This window comes from Hyperolius riggenbachi, chromosome 12, assembly GCF_040937935.1.
Source record: "Hyperolius riggenbachi isolate aHypRig1 chromosome 12, aHypRig1.pri, whole genome shotgun sequence".
NCBI classification, from domain to species: domain Eukaryota; kingdom Metazoa; phylum Chordata; class Amphibia; order Anura; family Hyperoliidae; genus Hyperolius; species Hyperolius riggenbachi.
The window spans coordinates 3959231-3972589 of record NC_090657.1 but is presented as its reverse complement, the minus strand read 5'-3'; positions in this window follow the sequence as shown (position 1 = coordinate 3972589).

The following is a 13359-nucleotide window of genomic DNA, read 5'->3' as shown; positions in this document are numbered from 1 at the left end:
GGCATTTTTGTGTTACTGTTACACCAAACACTACACTCTACTCAGGTGAACAGAGGTTAGCCAGTATATTGGATTATCGGTGATACTGCAGATCACATATAATCTGGTATACGTCTGTATTCCCCGTGACGCTGCAGGTCACCGGTAATCAGACCTCTCTGTGCTTCACCGATCGTTACATGAAACAGGGCTTGTTGTTGGGGTAGACCCTGAAGGACTTGGACGGGATACACACTCCTTCGCAGAAGGTGATGTAGGAGGAGATATTCTCGGCCCATTCATCAAGGGTAGGTGCCTCCAGAGCCGTCCAGTCGGTGGTTTCAAAGCAAGCTTGGAGCTGCAGTTTGGCGTCTGCAGTCCATTTTTTCACGGTTTTGGTGATGGGCTTTGAAGTCTCCAGGAGCCTCCTGTAGGAGGGGATCAGGTGTATTGTGTTGTGGTCAGAGTTTCCCAGGGGGGCTCCTTGGGTGGCCTTGTAGGCGTTCTTGTGAACCGTGTAGCAGTGATCCAGGGTGTTACCGCTCCTGGTAGGGCAGGTGATGTGCTGCTTGTAGAGGGGCCTCATGTGCCGAAGGTTCGCCTTATTGAAGTCGCCCAGGATGATGAACAGGGCCTCTGGGAGGGCTGTTTCCCACCGCGAGATACAGTCACTGAGTACATACAGGGCGGACTTGGAGCATGCATCAGGTGGAATGTAGACGGCGAAGAGGACAAGGGAAGCAGGGCCGTGCCGACACAGAGGCCGACAAGGCTGGAGCCTCTGGGCGGAAGTCCCTGCAGTCTGGGGGGGGGGCGCAACTCCATCCATCTGTGTTGCCTGGCCGCCCACTCACTCCCCCCGCTGTGTTTACGCTGGATGCCTGCGCCGCTGCCGCGGTTCACAAGTGCTGGTTCTCTCTGCTGGGTTTCATGGAGCGCCGAGCGGGAGCGTACTGCACTGTGTGCATGTTGCCATGGCCACCGATGCATGCTGCTGCCAGCGCCTGCCTCTGTTGAAGCATCTGTGTTGCCTGTGTGCGAGTCCAGCCCCCTGAACGTGTCTTTTGGCGTCTCGCCGTCTTCTGTCCCATGAGTCAGCAGCAGCCAGGAGGAGTTAGGCAGGAGACCAGGAGTGATGTGAGGGATTTGCCTGTGCGGGCCGCGGTCGGTCTTAAGTAAGTGTGTGTATCATGTCTGCCAGGTTGTCTAGCTGTCACTCACGTCAGTCTCATCTTCAACACCTTTATTGTTTTTATATAGTGCTTTGTCATGTAACAGTGCTGATGTAGGAATCCCCGTTTGGTCGACAGTTAACTTTCATTTTCACTACTAATTATCAGAAAATGAGAGTTTCGGCTTTGTTTGAAGTTCAGCAGTGTTTGAGCATTAAAGGAATCATCAGGCATTTTTGAGATATATCCTATTTACTTACCTGGGGCTTTCTCCAGCCCTCGCAGCTAGCTGTCCCACGCCGACCGCTCCATTCGCAGCCACCAGCTCGGGGTCCCCGCACGGTGCAAAGGACAACCACGAGGTCATCGTTACTGCGCCTGCGTGAAGTGCTGCTGTTAATCAAGCCCACATCATCAGCGGCGTACTGCGCAGGTGCAGAACTGCTGTGTCTCCGCAGTACGCCACTGACAATGTGGGCTTGATTAACAGTGGCGCTTCATGCAGGCAGAGTAAGGATGACCTCGAGGTTGTCCTTTGCACCGTGCGAGGACCCTGGGCCGTTGGCTGCAAATGGAGCGGTCGGCGTGGGACAGCTAGCTGCGAGGGGCTGGAGATAGCCCCAGGTAAGTAAATAGGATATATCTTAAAATGCCTGATGATTCCTTTAAAGAGGAACTGTCACCAAAATCACAATGAATGAAATTGCTTATTTTTTTTTTTTTACATTATTCATTTATAAATTTAGTCAGTGTTTACCCATTGCAGGGCCAGTATCTAATCTTTTTTTGGGGGGGGGGGTGGGGGGTGCACTTAGACAGCTCAGCCTCTGTTGGTGTCAGACCTTGTCCCGGCCCTGAAGGGAAGAGAATTCCCTCGGAGAGTACCGGGGCCTGCAGTTTATGGCAAGGAGCTCAACGTCTGGGGTGCAGGCCTTGTGGAGAGTGGTGGTGTTGGAGCACCAGGAGGTGTTTATGTAAAAGCAGACACCCCCGCATCTCGTTTTCCCTGAGAGGGCTGCGTCACGGTCTGCTCTTAGGAGGTTGTAGCCTGGTACCTGTAGGGAGTCGCCGGGGATGCTGCCGCACAGCCAGGTCTCAGTGAAACAGAAAACAGGGGTATTCTTGTTGATCTGGGGTTTGCTGCCGAGAAGGAGGAGCAGCTCGTCCAGTTTGTTGGGGAGTGAGCAGACGTTAGCTGTAGGATGGCGGGGACAGGGGAGCTTAGGCCTTTCCTTTTCAGTCGGACCTGGGCCCCCGCCCTCCTTCCTCTGTGGTGGCGTTTGTTTGGTGCTCGCTTGGTGGAGAGGTATTCGATGTGTGCGGAGACATCATTCCACAGGGGAGAGCCGGTGTTGGGTTGGGGCTGTCCAGGGGTTCCCATTCAAGAAGGGCTTCTCTGGAGAGGGTGACAGTCCGTTTTGCGCCCATGGCCCAATTTCCTCAGAAGGTGGCCCAGGTAGGTGGGATAAGCAAGCAGCACAGTGTATGGGGCGACCAGAAGATGGAGGTAGGTAAGAGGCGGCGGCCAGGCCCAGAGCATGGCATGTATCAAAGGGCGTGGGGTGGTCTGCACGGCGCAGACTATGGCACAGATATGGTGTATGTGGTACGGAGCAGGCGGCACAACAGTCTGTCGCAGTTGGATGGTGTGGGGCGGGCAGCACGTCCCGGTGTGGGGCACAAGTAGGTGGGCTGGAGCAGACGGCACAGCTTGGTGCGTGGCACGGGAGATGGTCTGGTGCGCGTTGCACGGTAAGTAGCCCTAGATGTCTAGAAGGTGTGGAGTGGGCAGTACGTGGTGTAGGCAGCCTAGCACAGGCTCTGGCACAGTATCAATGGTGGGGGCAGGCAGCAAAACACAGTCCAGGGCACACTTAGATGGAATGGAGCAGGCAGGCAGCACAGCGTAGACTGCGGCACGGATAGATGGTATGGAGCCGAGGCACAGACTATGGCACAGCTAGATGGTATGGACCAGACAGACAGCACCGTCTATGGTACAGATAGATGGGGAAGAGCGGGCAGCGCAGCACAGGCTAAGCACAAGAGATGGAGCAGGCACAGATGGTATGGAGCAGGCACAGATGATGTGGAGCAGGCACAGATGGTATTGAGCAAGGCACAGATGGTATGGAGCAGGCAGAGATGGTATGCAGCAGGCACAGATGATGTGGAGCAGGCCCAGATAGTATTGAGCAAGGCACAGATGGTATGGAGCAGGCACAACACAGGTATGGAGTGGGCACAGATGGTATGGAGCAGGCACAACACAGGTATGGAGCGGGCACAGATGGTATGGAGCGGGCACAGATGGTATGGAGCAGGCACAGATGATGTGGAGCAGGCACAGATGGTATTGAGCAAGGCACAGATGGTATGGAGCAGGCACAGCACAGGTATGGAGCGGGCACAGATGGTATTGAGCAGGCGCAGATGATATGGAGCAGGCACAGCACAGCCTATTTCAATCAGTCAGAGGATCACAGTAGGGAGAACAGAACTCACCATGGAGCAGGGCAGGATATGCAGCCGCTGGGCAGGATATGTAGCCACTGGAAAAGGTTGCAGGTTTCTCAGCAGCAGTGGGCACACTGGGTGAGGCCGAGCTTGAGGGGACTGCAGCGTGGCGTCGTCTTCACCAGACCAGGATGGAGGAGTTCAGACCAGGCAAAGTGGAGATTCCCAGGATGGAGGAGTGCAGGCCGGGCATAGCGGAGACTCGCAAGCCAGACAGGGTGCTGCCCCTCCACTCCAGACGAGATGCTGTTCCGGGGGCACCAGGTAGCTGGGGTGCGGGCCGGGCCACGAGGATGCGGGCCTGTCCACGTGGGTTTCAGGTGCCGCGACCACGGGATGGGGAGCAGGCCGGAGAGGTGCTGCAGATCCAGGAGCTGCAGATCAGGAGCCAGGAGCAGCACACAGGAAGCCGGGGCCAGGAGCAGTCATCGGGAAGTGGCCCTTGGGAACGCGGTGGTCGTCCGGTGTGGCAGCAGGCAGTGTGTTGAGCCAGGGGCAGTAGTCGCCGGAGCGCAGCCGGGGTTGCGTCCCTTGGGAGCGCAGCAGTCGTCCGGTGTGGCGGCAGGCAGTGTGTGGGCAAACCGGAGGAGCATCGGACAGCAGTCGGGATATGGAAAGCAGGGGTTGCTGCGGTAGCCCGGAGGAGCTGAGGCTGGGAGATTCGTCCGGAGGCAGGAGCAGGAGCCACAGCGATAGTCAGCCCCCAGCGGTGGTCGGAGACGGCAGCTAGAGGTACACGGATCTTGTATCTAAAACTAAATCTAAACTAAATCTACCTAAAACTGTACTATCTACTATCATGTTTGTGGCAGTAATATGTCAAAATGTGGAAAACTTCAAGGGGGCTGAATACTTTTGCAACCCATTGTGTATATATATATATATATATATATATATATATATATATATATATATATATATATATATATAAAACAATGTTTAATAATTTGTATATGTTTAAAACTTTCAATAGAAATTAATATTGAAAAAAAAAAAAAATACTTGACGATTGTATACAAACGTAAGCAGAGTGGCGCAGCAGAAGTGTGCTGGGCCCATAACCCAGAGGTCAATGGATCGAAACCATCCCCTGCTAGGCATGATTTCATTTTTGCACCTCGCTTTATCACATGGGCAAAACGGTTTCCATAGCCCTGTAAGAGAAAGTATAATAAGGGCCCTGCCGTAACATAGATATTAGGGTAGCTAAGACTACTCCTGGGCCTTTCTTGTGGTTGAAGAGATGAGTGAACTGTGACACCACACTTAAAGGGATACTGTAGGGGGGTCTGGGAAAAATGAGTTGAACTTACCCGGGGCTTCTAATTGTTCCCGCAGACGTCCTGTGCCCACGCAGCCACTCACCGATGCTCTGGCCCCACCTCTGGTTCACTTCTGGAATTTCAGACTTAAAAGTCTGAAAACCACTGCGCCTGCGTTGCCGTGCCCTCGCTCCTGCTGATGTCACCAGGAGTGTATTACGCGGGCCCAGTATGGTCTGTGCCTGGTGACATCAGCGGGAGCGAGGACACGGCAACGCAGGCGCAGTGGTTTTCAGACTTTAAAGTCCAAAATTCCAGAGGTGAACTGGAGGCGGGGCCAGAGCATCGGTGAGTGGCTGTGCCAACACAGGACGTCTGCGGGGGACCATAAGAAGCCCTGGGTAAGTTCAACTCATTTTCCCCCGACCCCCTACAGTATTCCTTTAAAAAAAAAAAAAAGCAAACAGAGAAGCTTCCCCATATTGGAGCATTGGATTTGGTCAAGTCTTAAGCCAATGTGTTGTAAGACACAAGTAAGCTTTAGGTTAGCAGGAATGGTTGCATGGCCACCTAGCTTTTCATCCTTCCCACCTTTGCCCTGGAATCTTCCAGACTTCAAATTGCTGCCCTTTGCTAGGTGTGTTACACCAGCATCATCCAGGGGGGCAAATGATCTGTCTGAAGTATGTAAGCAGTATCACCATGTGTCCCACTGCTTTCATCTAGCAAATTAGGCAAATAAGCAAGTTAATTTTTCTCTTAGGTATATCACAATGGTACATGCTAGGCTGGCTTCAGCATGTAGCGTTGGTGGTATAGTGGTGAGCATAGCTGCCTTCCAAGTAGTTGACCTGGGTTCAATTCCAATGCATGTGAACTTGCTTTTGACAGCCTACAAATCCCTGGAAGACAAGAGAGAGAGAGAGAGAGAGAGAGTCCCCCCAGACCCCCCCCCCTGTGTACTGTATACATCTAGACCCTAACCTGCCCCTTGAGGGCACCTGATCACCGGCCCACACCCTCAGATTGACCGCAGACCCACCCTCAGATCACCTCCCAAGTGCATTGTTTACATCTGTTCTCCCCTCTAATCACCCACTGATCACCCATCAATCACCCCCTGTCACCACCTGTCACTGTTACCCATCAGATCAGGCCCTAATCTTCCCCTTGCGGGCACCCAATTACCCACCCACACCTTCAGATCACCCTCAGACCCCCCCCCCCCCTGATCACCTCATCAGTGCATTGCTTGCATCTATTCTCTCCTCTAACCACACCCTGATCACCTATCAATCTCCCCGTCACCACCTGTCATTGCTACCCATCATACCCATCACATCAGACCCTCATCTGCCCCTTGCGGGCACCCAATCACCCGCCCACACCCTCAGACCCACCCTGATCACATCGTCAGTGCATTGCTTGCATCTATTCTCCCCTCTAACCACACCCTGATCACCTATAAATTACCCTGTCACCCCCTGTGACTGCTATCCATCATATCAGACCCTAATCTGCCCCTTGCGGGCACCCAATTGCCCGCCCACACCCTCAGATTGCCCTCAGACACCCCCCCCCCCCCTGATCACCTCCCCAGTGCAGTGCTTGCATCTATTCCTCCCTCTAATCACACCCTGAGACACCCATTAATCACCTCCTGTCACCACCTGTCACCCCCTAGCACACCTACCCATCAGATCAGGCCCTAATTTGCCCCGTGTGCAGGGCCGGATTTCAGGAAAGGCCACAAAGGCCATGGCCTAGGGCGCTGAAAATTCAGAAGGATAAAAGGGCGCCAGGACCTGAGAGAGATAAGAGGCTGCATGTCAAAATAAATCATTTCTCCTGCTCCGAAGAATTCCAGAGCTCCGTGTATTTTCCTTACTTCGTGGTGTGTGATGTGCTATCTCCTGAACATCCAAGCTTCAGTTTAGTGCCACGGGTGTAGAGAAACCTGGATCACCATGTGCTTGCTGCACAGTCTGTGACAATTTAACAGAATTATCATCATTTCCACTTTACAACTCAAGCTGGGCTAAACAATGTATTGCTGGTCAGACTCTGTTTATGACTTGAGCCATTCCTTCTCCTCTCTCCCTCTGGATTGTAAATCTTAAACAGAAAGAGATAAGGTTTTTTTCTCCCTAGAGAAATTTATGGTAGCCCCTTCTATGCTAAATCTTAACCCCTTGCTGGCTCATTTTAAAGGCAGCAGTACTGCAGATGTATGGGACAGACAACTCCTCTAATTATAATTGCATATGTACTGTTGTACACTTTTGTATTGTTACTTTCTGTTTTGTATACCAAACGTAATAACATACACTAAAAATTAAAAATATATATATTTGTACCGTGTTGGCAAACAGTAAAAACAAAACAAAAAAATCTGTGAAATAATCAGAACAATAAACAACAGAAAATAAATGCAACAGATCTGTGATTACAGAAGAGCAGAGAGGGAGAAGAACTGCTCTGCTACTTCATGCCCGGTACACACCATGCAATTTTCCATAAGATAGACCGGTCAAATCAATTATTTCTGACAGGTCCAATCTGATTTCTGATCATTTTGATCAGATCAATCTGATTTTCTGATTGACTTTGTATAAGTGATCGGAAAATCGATTCAACCCATCTATCTGGTGCGTACCAGACATTAGGGACTCACTGCTCTAACAGGAAAACAATCATTCATCATTTTTCAGAGAGAAAACATTCATAGGTATACACGAGTCACCAAACGGGCATTTCCTCCTGCAAAAAAAGTGATCGCTAGTCAGGGTGTTGGACAGAATGATATTGAGTGTGTGTGTGTATGTGTGTGTGTGTGTGTGTGTGTGTGTGTGTGTGTGTGTGTGTGTGTGTGTGTGTGTGTGTGTGTGTGTGTGTGTGTGTGTGTGTGTGTGTGTGTGAGAGTGTGTGTGTGTGTGTGTGTGTGTGTACAGTGTGTGTGTGTGCGTGTGTGTGTGTGTGTGTGTGTGTGTGTGTGTGTGTGTGGGGGGGGGGGGGGGTTAGTTAGTGGTACCGGGCATAGGGCAGTGGAAAGTACAAATCCGGCCCTGCCCGTGTGGGCTCCTGATCACTCGACCAAACCCTCAAATCCCCCTCAGACCCCCTTCCGATCACCTCCCCAGTGCATTGATTGCATCTATTCTCCCCTCTAATAACCCCCTGAGACACCCATCAATCACTTCCTGTCACTATACGTGACCCCCTAGCACTTATACCCAGGGCAGTTTCTAGGCTAAAATGCAGCCAGTGCAGGAGTGTAAAAATTGCACTCCCCCGTGCGGAGCCAGGTATAGGTGCCTGCAGTATAGGATAGCTAGGTTTAGTTGCACTCAGTATAGGTAGTGGGTTATAGGTCCCCCTAGTATAGGGAGCCAGGCATAGGTGCCCCAGTATAATTGCCCCCAGTATAGATTAGCCAGGTAGGTGCCTCCAGTATAGGTATCCAGTATAGTTCAGGGGCGGACTGGCCAGGGGGGAAGGGGGGCAATCTCCCCCCAGGCCGCATTTCATTCAGTGATTTAGGGCAGGTCTGGTGTCTTGTGTATTTGGGTTTGTTGTAAGGCAATGTGAACTTGAGGCTAGCTGATAAAAGTGCAATCAGAGGACAGGCAAGCTGGTAAATATACACAGCATGATGCAGAGCTTGCCTGAAGGGTCCACGGGCAAACCGAGTCGCAGCCACCAGCAAAACGGGCCCGTACTACCCATAGTCTCCCAGAGGTGCTGGCAAATCCCAATTGGCAATCCCCTGGTTCCACCGAACCTGTACTGCCCCCCTTTCACCGCCCTGTCTGGCGTTCAGGTGGAGACAGATAATCTAGGATTGGTCCTAGACTTTTTTCATCTGTTCTGCACCATGAATCTCTATGACTTAATTGTGGCTGAGACCAACCGTTATGCCACACAGTACGCAACCACCTAATCCAAGAAGCTACCATGCCCAGCCTTTTCGGTGGAAACCACTCCAAGTTTCCAAACTTAACATTTTTTTGGGCCTTCTCCTTATAATGGGTCTAGTCAAAAATAATGTATTGCTGTCTTATTGGTCTACGCACCCAATACATCACATGCCCATGTTTTCTGCTGCCATGTCCAGGTCACAATTTAAAAACATCCTGCGCTTCCTGCACTTCAGTGCCAATACAACCTGTCATCTAAGAGGCCACCCTGCTTATGGCTGGTTTCACACAAAAATTCGGCCCCTCATAGACCACCTGTCATCAAAATTTGTGCAGATGCTTATACCCTGAACAGTCATTTTGAGGCATTTGGTTACTACTATTTGGGCCCCTTAGCGCACCTAGGCTGCAAAAAAGTGCCATACATGTGGTATCGCCGTACTCAGGAGAAGTAGTATAATGTGTTTTTGGGTGTATTTTTACACATAATTCCCAGTGAAAGTGCGCTCAATAGTGTAGTATGTGCTCACAACCCAAATTGTAACAACCCCCCGGCTCCTAAGCACCTGTATACAGTCCCACCTGTAAAAAAACACAACAAATAATGCAAATACTGTAACCCCAATGTTACTCCTCAGAATATTAGTGCACTTAAAAAGTCCACCTGTAAACATTAAATAGAAATACTGTGTATTGGATCGCAGTCCTTTTTCACCAACATATAAGTGTACAAGTCTGTTGTATCCACGGACACTGCGCTCTCAATACATCCACCAATCTTCCAATTCTCTGTGCCTTACACTCCCGATATAGACAAACAAACATAGCGTGATTCTGTAAAGAATATATATTCCACCACGTGAAATTGAGCTTTAATGTAGTCCCACCACACTCAGATATCACAGCTCCTCACCCTCCGTGCAGGCTGCCAAACCACAGACAGCTTATAAGTTTATTCCCAGTGATTTGAAAAGAAGCTTCCACCTTCCAACACACTGTGCTGCATATACACCACCAAGATCTCCAGCCTCTCACCTTTCCTATATGCTGCCAGATTATAGGTCAGCCATAGCGCATAATCATTCCCAACCTCGCTGTCTCCTTCTTCATCTACACCTTCATAATGGTAATATCCATCAAGCTTTTCCTATTGACATCTGTGATCAGCACCATGCTGGCTCCCGGCGATCAGACCGCTGTGTACACGTGGTGGAATATATCAATTTTACAGAATCACGCTATGTTTGTTTGTTTTTGTTTTTTATATATGTTTATATCGGGAGTGTAAAGGCACAGAGAATTGGAAGATTGGTGGGTCTATTGAGAGTGCAGTGTCCGTGGATACAACAGTATTTTTTTTTTTTTTTTTTGTTATATATTGATTTTTATTGAAAAAAGTATTTTTACACATACCCATGCTGGGTGGGAGAAATATCTCTGGAAATGGACAATTGTGTGTAAAAAAATCAAACAAATCGCACTTACAGAGATATTTCTCCCACCCAGGATGGGAATGTGTAACAATACACCCCAAAACACATTATACTACTTCTCCTGAGTACGGCAATACCACATGTGTGGCACTTTTTTGCAACCTAACTGCGCTAAGGGGCCCAAAGTCCAATGAGCACCTTTAGGCTTTACAGGGGTGCTTACAATTTAGCACCCCCCAAAATGTCAGGTCAGTAAACACACCCTACAAATGACCCCATTTTGGAAATTAGACATCCCAAGGTATTCAGAGAGGGACATGGTGAGTCCGTGGCAGATTTCATTTTTTTGTCACAACTTAGCAGAAATGGAAACTTTTTTTTTTTTTTTTGTCACAAAGTGTCATTTTCCGCTAACTTGTGACAAAAAATAAAATCTTCTATGAACTCATCATGCCTCTTAGTGAATAATTTGGGATGTCTTCTTTCCAAAATGGGGTCATTTGGGGGGTATTTATACTATCCTGAAATTCTGTCACCTCATGAAACATGACAGGTTCTCAGAAAGTCAGAGATGCTTCAAAATGGGGAAATTCACTTTTTGCACCATAGTTTGTAAACACTATAACTTTTACCCAAACAAAAAAAAAATCCAATAAGTCTCGATTTATTGATCAAAGACATGTAGCAGAATAAATTTAGACAAAAATGTACATAGAAATTTTACTTTATTTGAAAAATGTCAGCACAGAAAGTGATGAATATAATAAAATCTAAAAATCGCAGCAGCAATCAAATAGCACCAAAAGAAAGCTGTATTAGTGATAAGTAAAGGAGGTAAAATTCATTTAGATAGAAGGTTGTATGACCAAGCAATAAACCGTTAAAGCTGCAGTGGTCTGAATGGAAAAAATAGTGTCTGGTACTTAACCACTTCGCCATATCTGGACGCATATATCCGTCCAGATAGGCAGTGGTGCTGCAGCCGTGTGTTGCATGCGATCGGGCGCGCGCCCGCGCGCGCCCCCGCTACCTCCCGCTGCCCCCCCGATCAGTGAATGGGAATATAATTCCCATTCACCGATCCAAGTCCCCGGCAGAAATACCGACGCTTTCTCATCAGAGAGCGTGGTATTTCTGCCCCCAGGAAACAACTTCTCTTCATTTTAGTTCCTAGATGCGACATCGTTCGCATCTAGGAACTTTTTGAATGTGGCCATCTTGTGGCCAAATAGTAAACTGCACCCACATACCTGTATTGAATAAAAAATACATTCTTTTACATCTAAAATTGGCTATTTACCTCCCAAACTAAAATTACCCAAATACATTTTTGTATTAAAAAAAATAATAAAAAAAATTACAATTAAAAAAAAAAAAACTACATAAATAGTTACCTAAGGGTCTGAACTTTTTAAATATACATGTCAAGAGAGTATCTTATTACATTTTTTAAAATTATAAGCTTGTAAATAGTGATCGACGCAAATTGAAAAAATGCACCTTTATTTCTAAATAAAATATCGGCGCCATAAATTGTGATAGGGACGTAATTTAAATGGTGTAATAAGCGGGATAAATGGGCACATAAAATGCATGGGTTTTAATTACTGTAGCATGTATTAATTTTAAACTATAATGGCTAAAAACTGAGAAATAATGTTTTTTTTCCATTTCTATCTTAATCTTCCTGTTAAAATGTATTTACAGTAAAGTGGCTCTTAGCAAAATGTACTACCTAAAGAAAGCCTAATTAGTGGCGGAAAAAACGAGATATAGATCAATTAATTTTGATAAGAAGCGATAAAGTTATTAGCGAATGAATGGGAGGTGAACATTGCTTGGATGCATAAGATTTTCGAAGCTGTAGGCTGAAGTGGTTAAAGTGGACCCAAATTAAAAATACAAGATTTCAGAAATAAAATCTATTTTCTAAATTATAATAATAAATGGCAGCCTTTTTTCAGCTGCATGATGACAAATATAAAATATTTTACATTTATTGGAGGAACCCCTCCCTTCCTTTCATATTGCCGGGACAGAATCCGGCAGACTGGTGGAGGAGATGGTGTCCGGCAATGGAGGAATTGCTAATGGCTGCCCCCCAGTATAACCCTAGCTATGAAAAGAGAAGGGTAAAAAGCATGCACTGAAATGCTCATAGGCTTGAAGGAGTGTTTATTTATCTTTGTATGTGTCAGAGTGGTGCAACTAAATATTTTTAATTAAAAAAATGTTTGGTTTGGGTCCGCTTTAAGGGGTTTTAAGACTGCAGTCCTTATGTGGTTAGGGGGATGGTAATGTTAGGAAACCTGCAATACCATCTTACTTGCTGGTGGCATAGCATACATTAAAGAGACACTGAAGCGAAAAAAAAATATATGATATAGTGAATTGGTTGTGTACTATGAATAATTACTAGAAGATTAGCAGATAAGAGATAACAACTAGAGTTTCTTAACTCTTCCTGTACTGGAAACAATTAGACTGATATATCTGATCTTAATGTTTTATTTCTCAGCTGTACTACACATACAAATGATAATATCACCATTTTTTTTTCCGCTTCAGTGTCTCTTTAAGTACTGTTGTACTTTTGCTCACCAGCAGGTGGCTCTTTTGATTCTGTTACAGAAGACTGCTACTCCCTGTTTTACCTGTTGAGGGCGTTTTGGACTTAGATTATCTTGTACTTTTATGACTCACCTCCAGATGTCGTCAGCGGGACTTTCCTCTGCAATTATGCAGTCAGCTGCAAAGAGCCTATTTGAAGACTCCATCCTGCTACAGTACAGACTAGAGATGCGAAGTTTGGATCTTTTCAATGATTCGGATGATTCGAATCGTATCATTGAAAAGATCCGGATCTTTGATCCGAATCTCGGATCATTTTACAAGGGAAGCATTTGGGGGTGAAATGACTAGCAGGACAGGAGAAGGGGAGGGGGGGTGGACACACAGAGAAGGGGAGAAGATGGACAGAGAGCAGGGAGTGGACAGAGAAGGGGAGGGAGTGGACACACAGAGAAGGGAAGGGAGGTGGACACACAGAGAAGGGGAGAAGATGGACAGAGGGCAGAGA